Here is an 18346-nt window from a genome sequence, read left to right on the forward strand (position 1 = left end):
AGTGGCTGAGGGCACTTGGTCTGTTTAGCCTGGAGAAGAGGAGACTGAGGGGAGACCTCACTGCAGTTACAACTTCCTCATGAGGGGAAGAGGAAGGACAGGCACTGATCTCTTCTCTGTGGTGACCAGTGACAGGACCCAAGGGAATGGTCTGAAGCTGTGTCAGGGGAGGTTTAAGTTGGAGATGAGAAAAAGGTTCTTCACCCAGAGGATGATTGGGCACTGGAACAGGCTCCCCAGGGAAGTGGTCACAGCACCAAAAAGTGTTTAGATGATATTCTCAGGCACATGGTATGACTCTGGCAGATGGTCCTGTGCAGGGCGATGATCCTTGGGGGTCCCTTCCACTTCAGAATATTCTGTGATTCTGTATAGAGGTGTTGTGATCTCAGCCCTATTTTTTTCTTGCTTCAGGTCTGTCTTTAATAGTTTGGCATGCACATATAGAACTGGTGGGTAAATGAGGAAAGTTGTGTTTTGGGGAGCAGCATTACTGAGAGAGGAAATAGTCCTTCTGGGACAGAACCATGGGATTGAACTGCTGAGAAGGGCAGTGCCATGTGATGGGATAGATGGTGTCGATGTTCGTGACGTCTTCAACAGAGAAGAAAGCACAACTGGGCTTCTTTGTAAGGAGATATGTCTTGAATTTTTGTTTATGGCATATGTATAGAGCTCACAAGCCTTACTTTGTGCTGATTATACTTTCTGAAAGGAGTGTTGTACCTTATTGCTGCAGCTTGAGTGTCTTTGGCAATAGGGTGTGATTTTTGTCCTTGCTAATTACTCCACAGCTGTTCACCCCCTTCCTCATCAGTGTCTTGGTTAACTTGGTTACCTGATTATTGAAGAGAAAGAACCACGGTATCTATCCTTTGCAAAGTAAATTTGTTATACATATATTTAAGCTGCTTAGCTCATCTCAGGAATTGCACTTTAATTTTTGCAGTAAACTTTATATAGGAAAAAGAAAAAAGCAGTGTTGCAGTAATTTCCCTCGATCTGGGGTCAGCCTGAAGGCTAGTTGCACAAAAAAGCCAATAATACTGCTTTATAAAGGGGTTGTACTGCAGCGCTAAAATTCATCCGTGAGTGACCTCTTGGAACTCTGTAACTCTACACCCACACATCCTAATTGTCTGCTTAGGTCACAACCAGCCTTTGATGTCCCACAGACCACGGTAGGGTACTGGGCCAACTGGTTCAGCTGCTGCCCTGCTGCTGCCTTGGAACAACAGCCCTTTGTTGTGCCTGGGCTGGTCACGCTGCTTAAGGACCGAGCGCTGCCGGCCTGCCTTGCACGGCACCAGAGCCTGCACTCTGGGTTACGTTCCCACTCGTAGCACAAAGTCCGGGGAATATTTGCAGTGTGTTTTGTTTGGTTTTGGCTGGGAAGGTGCCTGCTCTGTGCTATATGCACAGCTTGTAGTGCCTGAAATAGTAGTAGTAGTTCATGGGTGGGTTAGCAGACTTAAACTTTTCAGTCTGTGTTACTGCAGGGAATCTGCTTATGCTTTAGCTTATACCAGTGATGTTTCTTGTAAAGGCTTACTAAAAAATTGTTTGAGTTTTGGGGTTTTTTGGGGGGGGTTTTGTTAGTTTGTTTTTGTTGATTGTTTGCTTTCCTTTTTTTTTTTTTATTTTAACTGCTTCTCTTCAGCCACTCTTGAACAAAGACTTCATTTATAGTTGAAACTAATTTGAGCATGTCTTTTCCAGACCTGTGTAGATAAATGTTCTGGTATCAAGAATAAAATTTTAAACAGAAAAATGTTGATATATGCACACTGTCTTCTGATTCCAGGTGTTTCAAAAACGAAAAACTTGTGTGGTTACAAAGATGTTGCTTTGTAAGAGTATTACCATGCCAGGAAGCACATGAAATATATTGTACTTGTATTTAAAGTGATTTGCATGCAAGACATGAATCTGTGTTGCATTTATTCAGATATTGCTCTTAGGATTTAGTGGTGATTTTATAGCTTCTTGACACTTTAATATAAGTACATTCTGCAGCTTGACTACCAGTGTTCCAGTAATAGCTGGGTGTTCAGGGTACATAACTATAATTTCTTTAACCCTCCCACCCCACAGCATTAGCTTGTATTTTTAAATCACAGGGACTGAGCTAAATTGCTTGATACATAGGCATAGAATACATGTTGGTACATGTACAGCGCTTGGAAAAAGTAGTATGGCTGCTTCTAATAAGACTTCCCATGTGCTTTTTGATAGTTTCTTATTCTTTTTGTTTTCAAGCTTGCATTAACTTAAGCTTAGGGCTTATTTCATTTCATGAGTACCTGCTTGCTGATCTCATTCACCCCAAAAGCAATGCTGAAGAGTGCAACAAATACAATTATGGCTATAGCATAGTAGAAATAAGGAAAATGAAGTGTTATGTGGGCAGCACCTGAAACCAGGTGATAATGACTATGGTTACTAAGTAAACTTGTCTGGCTTTAGTCAGAGACCTGTTTGTGAAACATGGACTTGATGAGGAAAACAATAGCAATGTGATAATGACAAAGCTTAGCTGGGTAGGGAGGATTTGGGAGCAGCATATATGAGATAGTCTCTGTACAATCGACTTGTAATCTTTGGAGTTGAGAAGGAAGATGAGTTGGAAGAGAGAAGAAGCAGAAATGCATTACTGTAAAGCTGCACTGAAAGGTATTGGAAAGTTGAGTGGTTGCATTGGTATTGAGTATTTTTATGGGCTCTTTGTCAGCTGCTCTTTTGGCTTTCTGCTTGGTTATGGAAGGAAATGGTTAAAGGTTCTGAAAAATTTGGAGTAATGTTTCTTTTTTACTTTCATAATTCCTTAATGTTACTTTTCTCTTTTTCTGAGGGATTTGATTTTTGATAGCATTGATCTGCATCTTCAACAGCAGACAGCTGTATTTCAGCCATTCTTTGCAGTAAGTTGGCTGTAAAATACAAAAATTTGCTATTTACAGGCAAAAACTAATTAAAATTAAAGAAGGAAAAAACATTTTGACTGGCAAATCGGTCTGATATTCGATCAAGCCATTACTTTATGTGGTTCTTGATAAGAATTGCACCTGAAAAAGTGTGAAACGTTCTGAGACCGAAATCAGAGCTTTCTAGTGGTTTCATTGTGGCAGTGTCATAACCCACTTCCCTCTTTCAGTTCAGTAACATGGGAAACTCTTCAGCTGAAGTCCCAACCACCCAGACTTCCTGTGGTTGTCTGGAGACCGATAAAAAGCCACGTGTGGGGGTAGAGAATTTTTTTTTTTCATTGCGAGACAAATATTTGTGGTCTTTGTTGTGTCCATCCCACCCCCAACCCAGGATATATGTTCTATAATCATATATGTGCTGTAGAGTAATTTCTTCTTGAGCCATATTACCTTTTTCTTTTTTTTATAGGACCTGTAGCAGGTAATCGAGTTGGATAGCTTCTGAGAGCTTATGTTGGTGCAGTCAGATTTTCTGGAGACAAACTGTTAAGTGATGTCTGGTGACAGGTTGCCAATACCTACAGTGGCATGTTAAAAAAATTTCAAGCAGGTCATTGATCTGTGTATGTCTCATATCAACATAGAATTTGATATAAAAAGGAAAGGTCCTTCTAAATGTGATGTTGAAGTTCTGAGTGTACAAGTGTGATGTATCAATTTATACCTTCCTTCATTTATAATCATGTCTAGAGGATATAGTCTTACTAGCAGCTGAGGCTGAAAAATTAAGGTATTGCAAACCTGGCTTTGGCATTTAGGGCTTTCTCCAAGTGTTCTATGTGAACAGAGGTCTTGCTGGTTAGCATCCTCAGACACGGTGTTTTAATTTCTGTATCATCATTCCCCCACCCCCAATTACTTTATTTTTTGTTTTAAAGGCCTGGTGGAACTTTTTGTTCCCCATGGGAGGGCTTGTACTGGCAGTGTTTGTAAGGAAGTCTTGAGTTTGCAGCTGTGAAATCCAGTAGAAGTTGCTGTGTTTTGGACATGCCACAGCCTAGGTTATGGATGAAGTCAGGGGAATTCACTTTTGCTGTGGAAGTTAATTTATTACCACAATGTTGGTTCTGCACAGTGTGTGTCAAATGGGGCATGGCTGAAAGCATCAATTCTGGAGCTTCTAGAAGTCCTGGATGATTGAAGGCATAAGTGGGGCTGCTGGTTTTTTTTTTTTTTGAAACTCTCATTCATAATTGAGCTTATTTAAAAAAAAAATATTTTTAATGAGAAAAGTGAAATGTGTAGCTGACATTGACACAATTGCCAGAGTTTTTTGTACCTACACACACACACACACGGGTTGCTAGACACAGTTGTAATGTACACCAGTATAAGACATTCAGATGAGGAGATTATGCTTTTACTGGAGGTATGAAGCCAAAATAATATCCGTTCTCAGTTCTTTAACTTGTGCACTAGTTAGTGTACTATTTCAGTAGTGAGGACAGATTTCAGAATGAGCAAATTGCAATAAATTGTCATACTTCTAAGTTTTGGAAACATTAATAGTATTTCATCCTGCATATTAGCTTCTTATTCCACACACACAAAAAAAAGAGTCACTAGAGATGAAAATAAGCATTAGATGGGACGCTACCGTTGTCTTCTGCTGGGACTGTACTGAGGCTCAGCTTCTGAGGAGGCTGTGCCTCCTGCAAGTTATGAAGAGATCTTCTGTCTCTCTTGATGAAACATAAACAGAATGGAGACCTCTGTCACCTTGGTGTGAAGACTAAGATTTGAACAGTCAGCATTTTTCTCAGTGCACAGCAAAATATAGGGGCAGAATCCTGGGGCAGTGCGAAGAGCTCTTGCCTTTACTGTTTGCTTCACTGACATCAAACTTCATTTGTATGATACATACATCTTATGTGGGAAATTAATTATGCTTTTGCTATGTTTTAGTTTACCGTGTTCATGGATTTGGTAAAAGATTAAATGTTAGACTATACATTTCTCTTTCAGTCTAATAAATGGCAATTGGCACCTGCTCCAGTGGCAGCATTTGCTGTCTGAGCAGACACAGGAGTATTGAGACAAATGAACATTGGCTCCAGCTGTAGATCAGGTTTCTCCAGGTTCTCAATGTCATCCCTTTGTCAGCAGTTTAAAAGCACTCTTAAAGTTCCGTCTTAGAAAATTTTTGCTACATTCAGTTTCTCCGTAGTATTTTTACTCAGACAATAAACACAATTTTATAGGCTTGTCTGTGTAACAACCACGGTAGTGCCATATTGGAGCTTCTATCTTTGTAACAGACTGGGTTTTATCATTCCAGTTTTCTTTTGTGTGTACACAAGCCATGCTGACAGGTTTCCTGTCATTCACAACTAAACAGAGAGGCAACAGTACTTCTTTAAACAAAAGTTGTGGTTTGTTCTTTAGGGCTTCTGGTTCATGCATCTTATTTCTCTTAAAACATGCTGTTAGAGCTTTAGTGTTGCTTGACTACACCCGTTGAAAGCATATGCATGCTAAATTGCAATTATAGGCTGTACTATCCAGGATTTTTTTTTTTTTTGCTTTGAGGTTGCTGGAAGTTTTTTTGTAGAAAAAAGCCCATATGCTAACATTAACTTTTAGTTTTCAAACTGGTGTTTTACTGTGTAGGTTTTAACTTAGTAAGTGTTAGCATAATAGCAATACATGGAAAAAATGTCACCCATTTAGAGATTTATTGTGCCTTGCATGGCCGTGGTTTGTTTTCTAAATTTTTGATATACTATACTTGCTTCTTGTTGTGGATGTGTACAGTTGAGAGCTGTGTTTCAGGCTGAGCTGTCATGATGACATCGGTGGTCACAGTGGCAGGAGAGCTCTTGTACCATAATGCAGTTCAGAGTGCATGAGTGAGAAAACTTCCCTGTTTATCCCTCCTACCCTTGTTCTCTGCCCTGCTTTGACTTGATGCTGTCTGTGCTCATACCTTCTAGTCACAGGGACACAGGAGGTTCCTTCAAGTGCCCTGGAAGTTCAGCATAGGGAGCACAACACTGAAGAATGTGTTAATATTGGTATTACTCCTTGATAGGTGAGCATTCCTTTCACACCACAGGATTTTCTCCAGACCTATTCCTGCTGTTGATTAGCATGCTGTGTTGCAAATAGAGTATTCCCCATTCTTTTTTATCCTCTTCTTCTATGCCTGTGTCGCTCACTACAGCACAGTATTTTATGGATAGTTTTACCATTGGAGAACAGACTGAGCTACTGTGAGTGATATATACTGTGCTGACTGTTCCTCAGAAAGCTTTCTGCTTCCCATTAATTTTGGGGAAAATACCCAGTAATTTAACCGTTTTTAAGGTTGATTTCTATTTTTTTTAATGTCGAATATTACTGACTGAAAGTTCTGTCTGTCAAAAACCATCAGTTATCTTTCTTCTATATTTTCATTGTTTGTGGGAAGAACAATAGATGTATAGTGTACAATGAATGGACATACTGTATTTTGACAGAAATTCTAATCTGAAATTTTAAAACAAGTAATAATGCTTTCAGTCATCGCTAGATGCATATTCATGTTCTTCTGAATGTGGGGTACTGCACTTGGCTTAACATACTGTTGATCTTGACCTCAGGTATAGAGATTTGGAATTTTTTTTTTTACAGTTCATAGTTTTGGGAAGGTAAGCCTAAACATAGTCTTGCTTCTGTGTATCAGCATTGATATTCTAATTTTTTTTAAATTTATTTTTAAAGAAATTAATCAAGACACCTTATTGTCCTGTGCAACAGAAAAATGTTATCATTTGTTCCAGGTGACATCTGTTTGTTAAACTCATAACTCAAAAATACACCTTGGTAAATTGAATCAAATACACAATCCACCTGTCTGTGTGCTACCACTTGTTATCAGTTAAGACTTCAGTTTTTCCACTTGCTGAACATACATCCTCCAGATACAGTGTTATATTTTAAAAGAAAACAAAGAAAAGTGAGCAAGTGTTTTCCTTACCTCATTGCTTGAAAAGTAGAAGATATAGGCATGGTTTCTAGTTTTGAAAATAGAATACTAGATTTCTGGGTAGGAAACAGGAATATTGAAGAGATGATGGATATTTTGAAAGATTATGATGTGTGTGTTTGGAGCCAAGGGCCATATCAAGGTCTTTCTGGTCCTCTAAAACTGGTCAGTTTGCCTTCAGAATAGAACTTTTCTCTCTTCTCCAAAAATATTAATCACGAGAACTCCCCTCCCCACAGTGATGACAATTCTTACCTTTTTCTCGCTAAGACAAACAAAAATTAAAAAGTAGGAAAATTAAAGAGGCTTCAGTAAGAAGATAAACAGTGACTTGGATAGCCATGAAAGATGATGATTAAGAACTAGGACTAGATCTGTTTGTATAGTGAGATATAAGGAGAAGACAGGATACGCCTCTACTTAGGAGGGATCAGGGCTCAGCAGGTTCCTTAGGGTTCTCATTTCCACTAGTGGGGGAACATAAAGGAGTGTGGTTGTCACTGTCCATTGTATTCCAGAGTCCTAATGGACCAAGAATAACTTTGCTGATGCCAATGTGAATTTCCTTACCCTGTTTCTACCAGTTCTAGTAGTTGTTTTTCTTCCCTATCTAATTGGAGGGGAATGCTTTGTAAGATCCACTGTACTTGTGTAAACAAATTCCGGTGCCTCACTAGATGTGCCAGTAAAACATCATGTCCTGGTCATGTGACTTATAGTCTTTCTGTTTGAATGTTTATTGTCATCATTTCTTTGAAACATTTTAAATCTTCTGTTCTCTTTAGCTGCCCATTATCACTTGCTACTTATTTGCTGCATGTTGCTTTTATTTGTATCTGCTGTTAATTTGTGTAGGTGATAAATGTGCAATTAGGTTTCTGTGTGTGGCAAATCATCCCAGTTCCCAATCTGTGAACATGTTGGTTGTGATGAATTCTGGACCTTGCTGGCCAGAGGGCACGTACTTGCTATTCAGGCATGAATTGGTGGGTGATGATTTAATCTGTGGAAATACTTGCCCTTCTTGCAGTGAGCTGAGGAACAGGGGAGATGACATTTTAAAAACACTTAAACTCTGACTAGAATCATCCTGCCTTGAAAAACAGACGATGCTGATCTACTGTGTCCAAACGTCTAGTGATTAATGGAAGTGCTTAGTAATTGCACTTTTAGGCATGATTACAGAGTTTCAGCTTAAAAATAGCAGGAGGAAGGTAAGTGCTGTAACCAGGTAGGGCACTTTCTGTCTTGTTTAAAACAACATACTTCCTCAATACAGGTTTTCAGTAAAGGGATGTTGCTCACCTGTTCAAAGGGCCATAGTAGCTCAGATCTTCAAGGTGTAATTTTTCAGAACTTTCTCGATGGTTTCTCTTTACATATCATAATTGCCTTCTGATGACATCACCAAAAAGCACTCAAGGCTGTGCTTTTGGATGGGGAAACTTCTGATGTTTATAGAATGAACAGATTTCAGATCTTCTTGGATGCAAACTGAGCTCAGTTTTGAACTGTAAAGCCTCTTGTAAGCCTGGGAGGATACTTGTGTTCAAATTGTCTCGGAGAGTTGCAAATACTGAATGATCAGCTCGTGTGTTTTATATATGTGCAGCTGGTGGCAAGTCACCATCTTCTTTTTTTTTTTTTTCTCCTAGTAGTCTACCTGAAGGTAGCAACTTTGTTGTATTAGTTATTATATTACATGACTGATGGTTGTACTTATTAATAGTGCAGAGGACTGAGATAGGCAACTCTTTTTGGGTGGGTGAAGAGAGTTTGTGTGGGATTTTATTTGTTTTCCCAAGTATTAATTTACATTTGTGCATTGAGTCCCTTCCCTCTGATAATTTGTCTGGGGAATGGAGAAAAACATCCCTTATGAAGCAGAAAAATAAATGAATATGGCCAACCTCAAACTCATACCTGTCAGGATACATGAGTAGATACATACAGAGAACATGCAAAAATAAAAGGAGTGCTCATGGTATTAAATCTTACTTGTTTATTCCATTGTTCTCATACTGAAGATAGGAGCATGTAGGTTATCTGAATTTGGTCTTGATCAAAAAGATGAAAGTGTATGAAGTTTTAAATATTTCTTCTGGCTGGAAACAAGTTTTTTCTTTTCCTTTACTTTTTTCAATTATCTTATTTCTGTGCATTTCTCTTTTTTTAAGTACTGATTTATTAAATATTTCTGGAAGGGTCTCTGCATTTTAAATAAAACAGAGTCAGCATAAGCATCTCTAATTAAAAAGCAAATTTAGCCCTTCAAGTGAAAAGTTGCAGGATTTATTTTCCCAGCAGGATAAAGTGTAGCACAGGAAGGGAAAGAAATTATTTAAAGAGCTACATGCTATCAACTCTCTTTTCAGTTGAAGAATTTAAATTTTCTCTGAAGTTTTCCTCTGATGTTATTTGTGAAAGAGAAGAGGTGGTTATATGCTTTTGTACAAATTAAAACCCTTTTGGGATTTGTTGCATTGTGGATTTTGAAATGTGAACCGCTTTCTAATGGATCCAAACTAATAGTCACACTTGTTTCTGACATATCTTCTAATGTACTCAAAATGTCAATTTTGGAAGATATTATCCAAGCAGAGAGATGTACTATTTCCCTTGAGGAACTTGTGGTTTACAATATGATTAGAAAAGATGGAATTGTTGAGCTGAGTTCCAGTCATCTGTTTGCTTTTACATACTTAGGATTACACAATTAGACTTCCTTCTTATTTTTTTTCCATCATGTATTCTTAACATTACAATCCTGCAGCAACATAAGAACAGATGGATGTGGATTGAATGTAACCTATTTGTTTGTAATTTAAATATCTTGAATATTCTTGATTTATCTAATGGCAATGTAGAATCAGAATACTTCTGTAACAATAGGAGGTAATGGAGTACTGTGCAAGAATTAAGAAAAAAATAGTGAAAACTTCTTGTCTTGTAGAGTAGAGTTGCAGTATCAAAGATGGCTGTAATTCATGACAGGGGAGAATTTAATCCTGTGCTGCTTCTAAACAGTGATCGTGCTCAACCTCTGTCTTTATTGTCATTTCCTAAGCACTCTTTCATGTTATAGAGTAGTTGAATTTGATCTTCATTGTAATGACTTTCACATATTTGGGGCTTACAGACACAGTAGCATTGTAATTCATCTCACTTAGGGTTTTTTAGTGGGATTTTTTTAAGGGGGAAACCTTTTTTTACTTTATAGGCATTGCATGGTTTTGATTATGATTTAATCAGTGCTTAATTGTATGTCCAGTTCATACTGAAAACAGTATGTGTGTGAGGAAAACAGCAGATGCAATGAATGTTTACCTTTTTTTTTCTTTTCTTTTAAACCCACTGCTATTCTCCTTATGCTTTTTCTGTCCCATGCACACCCTTGACCTCACTGCTCTCATGGCTACTGTTGAAATGGGAATCAAAATGAAACACTTGATCCTGATGACAGCTGCTTTTATTGATACCATTTCCTTCTGGAACATCCCCAGTACCTTCAGAACCGTTCAAGGAGGAAGATATAATGAAGACTGATATTCTGAGGGCTTAAAGTAGAGAAGAGGTGACAAAGCCTGCTATTAAACCTGCACAGCAAAACCTGTTCAAGGCTACCTTTGGAGGCACAATTTTTACTGCCTCTTCTGTTGCTGATGTGGAATCAGTGAAATGTGGATGTTTATACGGTTAAATGAAGAGGTTGCAAAGTGTTACACAGTCTGCTATGCCTGACTGCCTGGCATGATTATTTACAGCACATTTGTGCTGGCATCAATAGCTGAACCTGAACGGTAAAACTGTCCTCACTCAACCTTTATGCCTGACAAGTGGTGCTGATGGGGAGACAGTATCCTCATCTGCTCCTCTGCTCTCAGAGATGTAGGTGAGAGATGGTTAAGGGGAAACCAGACCTCTCTAACAGACAGGTGACTTTCCAAGCAGAACAGGTCTTGACTTGTTTATTGGCTTAGTCACCCCTCTTGGATAGGAGGCCACTATTTCTCCCCTCAACAGCTCTGACTTGTGCTGTTCAGTATATAGTGTTCTTCTGGTTGTAGTCTTGTTTTCTTTTATCTTCTCTCCTGTCGCTGTTTTAGTGGACTAGGGCATTGCATTTGCATTTGGAATAGCCTGCTGAACATGGAGTGCATTTGCTGAATTTTTAGGCTCTGTCTCTTCTGTAGACTCCAGGGAGGTCTGCTGCACCACATTAGGCTCAGTGTGTGCTGGCAGGTAATGCTACTGCTACTGCCTCCTGGTCAGACTGTGATTTTGTCTTTTGTAGGTACACTGTCAGTGCAGTAAGCTTTAGAACTTCTTCCAGAACTGATAGGGCCAATAGCATTTGGCTACCTGTATTGCAGGCATCCCCCCTTCCACCCCTTAGAGTTGCTCTCTTGGTGAATATTTGAGTTCTAAAAATTCTCCCCTTACGAAGAAGTGTCTGTCACTAGTACTTGAAGTTCCCACACATTCCTTGTCAGCTCGCTGCAGTTGCTTGCTTGGTAACCCAGACCTGTGGCTTACAAGGTCCTAACTAAGTCATTAGCCACTTGGTGACTTGCTAGACTTGCAGCAGTAGCAGTTGCTTTCTCCCCAAATAATCATTGCAAACAAGCTAAAAGGTCCATCTAGCAGGTTGATGCCATGACTATGTAGGAAAAATCCTCTCTAGACTCTGAAATAGATTAAGTCTCCAAATGGGGTCTGTCATGAAGGTGATATGTAAAAGAAGCCCAAAGAAGCTACTGGGAATATCTATGTCTAAGCAAGGAAACTCCTTCAGCATTGCAAAGCCCTGCATGGCTGCCTCCCTGCCCTCTGAAGCTGCAGCAGAGGCTGAGAACACTGTCTCTTCCCCTCCTGCCATGACCAGGAGAGAAAGAAAAGGAGCAGCACTCATATCCCACAGAGAAGAGGCAAAAAGGGGAATGCATGTCCTAAGTTCTTCCAGATGACTTCCTTTTTTACCAGCATTCTCTGCTCTTAGCTCCCAGGTAGAGCATTTAAATGCATGAGCACCCTGCTACTTGGTGGCTTTTTGTTCTATTTAGTTACACGTGTTACTTTTGCTTTTAGGAAGCTTAAGCAATACTTTTCTGTGTATTCCCTGTGTGTGTCAGGGACAGGTTAGCTCATACACGTTCTGTCTCTGCCTGTGCCAGTGGAGGAGGTTATCAGGCTGTTGCTGCCATCATCACAGCTGAAGGTTACCTCTAGTGAGGAATGAAAAGTTCTCGTGGGTGGTGCAGCTGTAACCAGAAGAGGCATGAAGTTCACCCTTGGGGATTTTTGCAACAAACTATTTTTGTAAATAGTTCATAGGTAATAGACTTCTGTAATAATCATTCAGTACAGAAGAGCACTTAAGGACATACTTAATTGCATTGTTTGAATGAGAGCATAGGTGTGGTTTCTTTTTTTATATCTGTGTGTTTGTCTTCTGAAGATCTACAGTCCATGGTTCAAATACATTCTTAATTGATATTGTTACCTTTTCCAGCCTCTCTTCTGAGGTTGTATCAGTGCTTGGAACTTGCAAGAGTTGTCTTGTTAAGCTATTACCTTTGTGAAAACTGGTACATTTCTGAAAAGACCCTGTAGAGATCACAGGATCTCTACACACAGAATAATTGCTGCAGGTTGTCTGAGTTTAGAGAGTGGTCTCAATCACTTTGCCATGGATTTGACATTTCCTTTGTCTGCAGCACTTGGTGTGTCCTAGTAGCATTCACACAGTTCTGATGACCTTCCTGTAATTGCAGATGTCCTGAAAGGCACTTAGGCCTGAAGTCTGTGGGTAACAGGGACTTATATCCCTTTTACTGAGCTCTGTGCCTACAGAACAAATATATATGTATTTAATATGGAATTACTGCTAGCAGCAGGATTTCCTGATCTACACATTAGGAAGAGGAAAAAGAGCTGTATTTTTTATTCTTGCTTACTTTTGCTATTTTAAATGGAGTAGAGTATTGGGGGAAAAATTAATTTGCCAAGGAGACAAGAAAATGTAGATTTAGCTTAGATAATCTTTTCTATTACCATTTTGAGTTACAGTTGCTGTAAACAGAGACAGGAGAAGCTTGGATACAAGCTCTTCCATATGAAAGTGTGTATAGTTTTTCCTTTGTAACAACACAGCAAAGTTGAGTTTAAAGCCCTTCTGTGACTTACCTTAATGAAACCATCTTGAGACATTTCTTTCATCTTCTTTTTTCTAAGTGAGAATTGATTAGAGCTGAATATTGAAGCACACTATGAAGAGCAATATAAAGAGTTCATTTTTTAGAGCTTAGTTGGGGAGTATACTGTCTTCTTTCAAGTTTGAAACGAGGTTTCTTGAGCATTATGCCAGTAATACGAACCACTCTTTCTAGAGATGCATGGTTTGAAAAAGTCAAATCTCCCAACACAACTTGAATTTCAAAGGAGACGTGTCGAGTGTAGACTCAAACATAGTCCCAACTTGGATGATTGTATAGATGCATCTCCTGCAATCCTGGTGAGCAGTCGACATGAACTGGTTTATAAGTTGCAGCAAAGCGGGGGATTCAGACTAAAACCAACAGGCTCATAAGTTTTCTAAATCAGTTATTATTTATAGCATTAAATATGGAGAGCAGCATATGAGGAGGTATTGTGTAACTAACTTCTTGAATCAGTTGCTGGTTTAGTCCTTGAGTGCTCACAGAGGCTGCTTTCTGAGAGGAGCATTCCAACTACTTTGTTCCATTTCTTGTTAGAAAAAGAAGTTTGGCACTTGTCAACATGCTAGGGTTGTAGAAATCAGGATATTCAGACAAGATAGCTTTATAAGATTCAATTGTACACAGGTGAGTTTAGATAAGATAGATAGTATCAGGAGAGTGGAGAAAAGCCTTTGGACTTTGATATGTTACTCCTCTGCTTGGAATCACAAAGGACTGGCCTAAATGGGCTTCTTCATTTCCGTGAGCTATAAACAGCACAACACTGTGGTGTGATTGCAGTTATGTTTGTGTTGAGGTGCCTTCCTCCTTGTGTGTCTAATTCTCTGTGCAGGGGGAGGCTAGAACTATGATAAACCCATTTGCCCTTCTTTGAGAGCCTCTGCAGAGTAGGAAAGCAATGCGACTTTAACTGTACCATTATCATTGAAGCTGTTCAGGTCTTACATTTAGAGTACCCATCCATTTATGGATGGGTGTAGGTATCTGTGTATTCTTGATGGCTTCTCCTAAAAAAATAGTTTGAACCAGAATGCTTATTTATTATGGACAAAGTTTGACTTGTTAGCAAAAAGCTCAGGTTAGGCACTGATGGTCCAGTCACCCACAGATTCAGGCGTGTCCCCAACTGCTTTTGCAGAGGAAACACCCAGTTGCAAGTTACAGTGAGTTAATGGAAGGACTGGATGCATTAGGAGGCTGATCTTGAGAAGTTGATACTTGCTTCCCTTGTTACCTGGTAGATTTATAGTCTTTGGAATGCCAGTGCCTGCAGTTTTAAATACCTCTAGTTTCTTTTTTTCTTTGTTCTTCCACGTAGTTTTTTTCTGTTTTTTAATGGCATGACCTCTTTACAAACTTAATTAGGTGGTTACTTTGATTTATTTCCAAACTTTAAATTAAAGTTTAAATATAGCACTTAGTTGTAGTAATAATGCTACTTCTTAAATTTTATTTTGCCATTCATATTACCTGACTGTACTATTATTTGATGAAATAATATGCTACAAAGCCCTGTGTATATCTGTGCTAACTAAAAGAAGTTTGAATTTCTTAATTGTCACCATTGCAAATTTAGTAAGACAACTGTTGCTGATAGAGAATGCATTTGTAGATATCTGGTATTTGCTACCTTCTTTCCACAACAGTTTCTTGCTTTTGACTGCATAGGATAGCATGTGGGTATTGCCTGAACATAATTTACTTTCACTTAAATTGTCTAGGGTCAATTGCAAATGAGCTTTCCCTGGAAGGAGTGCTGATAACAAAACGGACAACCAAGTCCTTCAAACTTTAAGCACTGGTTAGTGTGCTAGGAAAAAGATGTATTATTTTCTGGGGTTAAAAAAAGCTAGTGAGGAAATTTGAAGGTATTAGGGAATACTATTTCTGTCAAAGTTAAATAAAAAAGGAGGAAATTTAAAGAGGTATCTGTTCCCAGTGCAGGTAATGACATGTAACTCTGTTCATCATCTGTCTATGGGCCCTTCAGCAATACCTGGAATATCCAGTGAATGGTCAGAATGACATTTTGCTGGACACTGTGCAGATGGAGAACTGAAGGAGCACATGCTTGCCAGGTGGATTTAGGCTCTATGTTACCCAGTTTCCCTTCCTGGAGGGAAAGGGATTGGTGAACATCCTCTACTGTATTTTAGGCATCTGGGTGGTTTCATGAAAACATACATCTCTCTTCCTTAATAAACAAAATTAATTATATCCTCTTATGTATAATTCCGTGAGTAATCTAGATTAAGGAGATAACAAACAGAAATAGATTTTGAGATTTCAGGAAGCTTGTCAAAAAAGGAAAATGTTATTATATTTTATCTTTATTTTTGCCTTTGGCTTATCATACATAATCCAGCAAACAAATGTAATGTTCCCGATGGCTAGAAGTGGAAAAAATGGATACATTAGCCTTTTTACCGGTGGAATGGGATGGGTTTCCTCAGAGTATATTAATGGGAATTGTTAAAGCATCTGTGTTAAAAGTAATTCATAAAAATGATACCTGTATTTGTTTGATCAGGTGGTCAGCTGTAATGCCACATCATGTTTTAAAATGGAGACGGCAGTGCTGCATTGATAGCAACATGAGGACCACCTGTACAATCCACGAGCTGAAATATGTGACACTTTGTTTCACCTACCTGTATTGAATTTTTACTAGGACTTGTCTTTAAATGCAGCTTTTTCACATCTGTACTAAATAGTGAGGTTAAAGAATCCATAATCACTTACTCATTGCTCTTCCTTTGGCACATCAGACTATAAAAATATACATTTTTCTTATAATAAAGTTAGCAGTGAGGACAATGTGTGTAGGTCTACAAACTTTAAGTTGTTCTTTTACCAAAATGTGAGTAATTAAGGTTTGCATGGTAATATTTTCATGGTAGTGAGGTATTTTGCTCTTAGCCTTAAAATAACTTGAAAAATCATCACCCATCTCATTGAACTATTCAGGGCTGTAAAAGGAGGGCATGGGCATACACTATCACAGTTCCTACAGTGTGGGAGACAAATAACTTGTCAAGACAAAGCCATCCCACTCAAAAAGCACAAAGGTTAAAGCAGTTGTTTCTGGTTCAGAACCTGAATTGCTGCAGGACTTTTTGAATAAGTAATAGCAGCAGCAATTATGATTTCATCTTTGGTCCTACAGCTCCAGTAGATAGATTTAATCACTTCTGATATGGTTCCACAGAGTGCAAGAGATTAAATTAGTAATTTTATAAATTGCAAAGAAAGAAATAAAAGATTGGAAGGTAGCAAAGGGCATTATTTCTAACTGACTTGATATGCTTGGATTTGGGTTTGTTTGGTTTTTTTAAGGAATCATAAGGTTTTGTACCTCTTTGCTTCTGGTTATAGGTTGATAATAGCTGCTATCCAACTAATAAAAATTCATGGTAATTCTGCTCTTGTAAACTGCTTCTGTCCCACCTCTTTAGGACATTATAAGAACATATAACCCTGAGATTAGACCATGGTGCTAATAATGCCAAGGTCACAGGTTCAGTCCCTGTACAGGCCATTCACTTGAGTTGGAATCCTTTGTGGGTCCCTTCCAACTCAAAATATTCTGTAATTCTGTGATCATGACCATTGCAAAATAGCTTGAATTCTTTGTCAGCTGAAGCATGGTCAGCATGCGTGTTTTGTGACTCTAGCAATGCAAATTCAGGTCTGTCAGGATTTTTAATAATTTCTGTACTTCTTTTTGTGAAAAGAGGATGATTTGGCCCAATGCCCAGATTACAGTAAACAAGAACAAATAATGCTGATGAAGTATGTGGACAGAAGGAAGTGTATCCTAATGAAGAAGTGATAAAGTTTTCTTGTCTCTTGTACTTTCCTCTTATCTTTCTCACTGCCGCTCTTGAAGACCCCAATCTTGTCTGCTTCTTTTCATAATTCACACTGGAGTAAGAGGTGCAACAGTAGTATAGTAGCTTAGATTCCTCTTAAAGGTAGATTGTAAGTTCTTTTCAGTATAATTTACTGTATTGCTTCCTGGCTAAAGAAAAGAAATCTATAGCAATGAGTGTAGATGTTGCTAGAGAGGGTACCCTTAGGAACACATATTTAGAAATATCAGTCAGTAGGTTTATTCTACTATGAAGTGTTTTGAACAGATGTTGCTAAGAAAATAGCAATTTGACAGGTATTTGTCTAGTGTTGTTTTTAGCAGCTCAAGATCAGATGCTGTACTGATTGTATGACTGACAGGTGGGAACTTCACCATCTGAATTCAGGGCTTCTTTACTGATGTCTCTGGCCTCAGGCAGGTTACTTAACTTTTCTGAATCTAAACCTACACAGAAATTGTCATATTCAATCAAAATTAGCCTGACTTTGTCTCCAGTGCTGGTTTTTACTAAGTGTTCCAGAGAAAGGCACCAAAGTCCTTGTTCATTTTCTGTCCTTAACAAGAGTATATTCTTAATCACTTAGAATTCAAGGATTACTTAAGCAATGAAATATCTGTATTTTCCAAAACACACTTTTAATATCTTATTATTTCATAAATAGGTTGTTGTAAAAAGTTTTTTCCATTGAAAAGGAAAATAAACTTTTTCACCCTTACCATTTCTGTGAAGCTGTTATAGACTGAGGCATTTGGGAAATAAATGTGATTTTTTTAGCTGCTTGATTATTTAAAAGCTGCTTAATGTTAATTCAATTTTCATGGTGCCCTAAAAATAGGTTTACAGAATAAGTAATAAAGCCATGTTTAAAAGCAGATGAGGAACAGTCACTGCTAAGTTTGTACCTTTGTTCTTGGAGTTACTCATATTCTTAAAAGTAAATGACTGTGAAACATCTGAAATAAGTTTGACATGGATGGAAGCAAATACCCAATTGAAGGTTTTTTATGAGGTCAGAATTTAGCATCTGAACGTCACACAATGGCAAGAAATTACCATGTCGTGTGGTTTTTGACAAACCTGGCTGCATAGGCTGCCAAGAAAAGAATAGCATCAGAGGCAGAGCATAGGAGACCCGTGTGGTTCTAAGCTCCTTGGGCAGTTTTATTTGTTGTAAAGGCAATGGGAACGTTGCAATCTGGGTCATTTCCGGTTTTAATCAAACTTTGTTGCTTCCCCCCCACCAGCAAATAGGACTCCTGCCAAAGTCAACTTGGTTTGGTGCATGGAGATGTGGAT

This window comes from Manacus vitellinus, unplaced genomic scaffold (genome assembly GCF_001715985.3).
Source record: "Manacus vitellinus isolate BGI_N305 unplaced genomic scaffold, ASM171598v3 scaffold_15_pilon, whole genome shotgun sequence".
Lineage (NCBI taxonomy): Eukaryota > Metazoa > Chordata > Aves > Passeriformes > Pipridae > Manacus > Manacus vitellinus.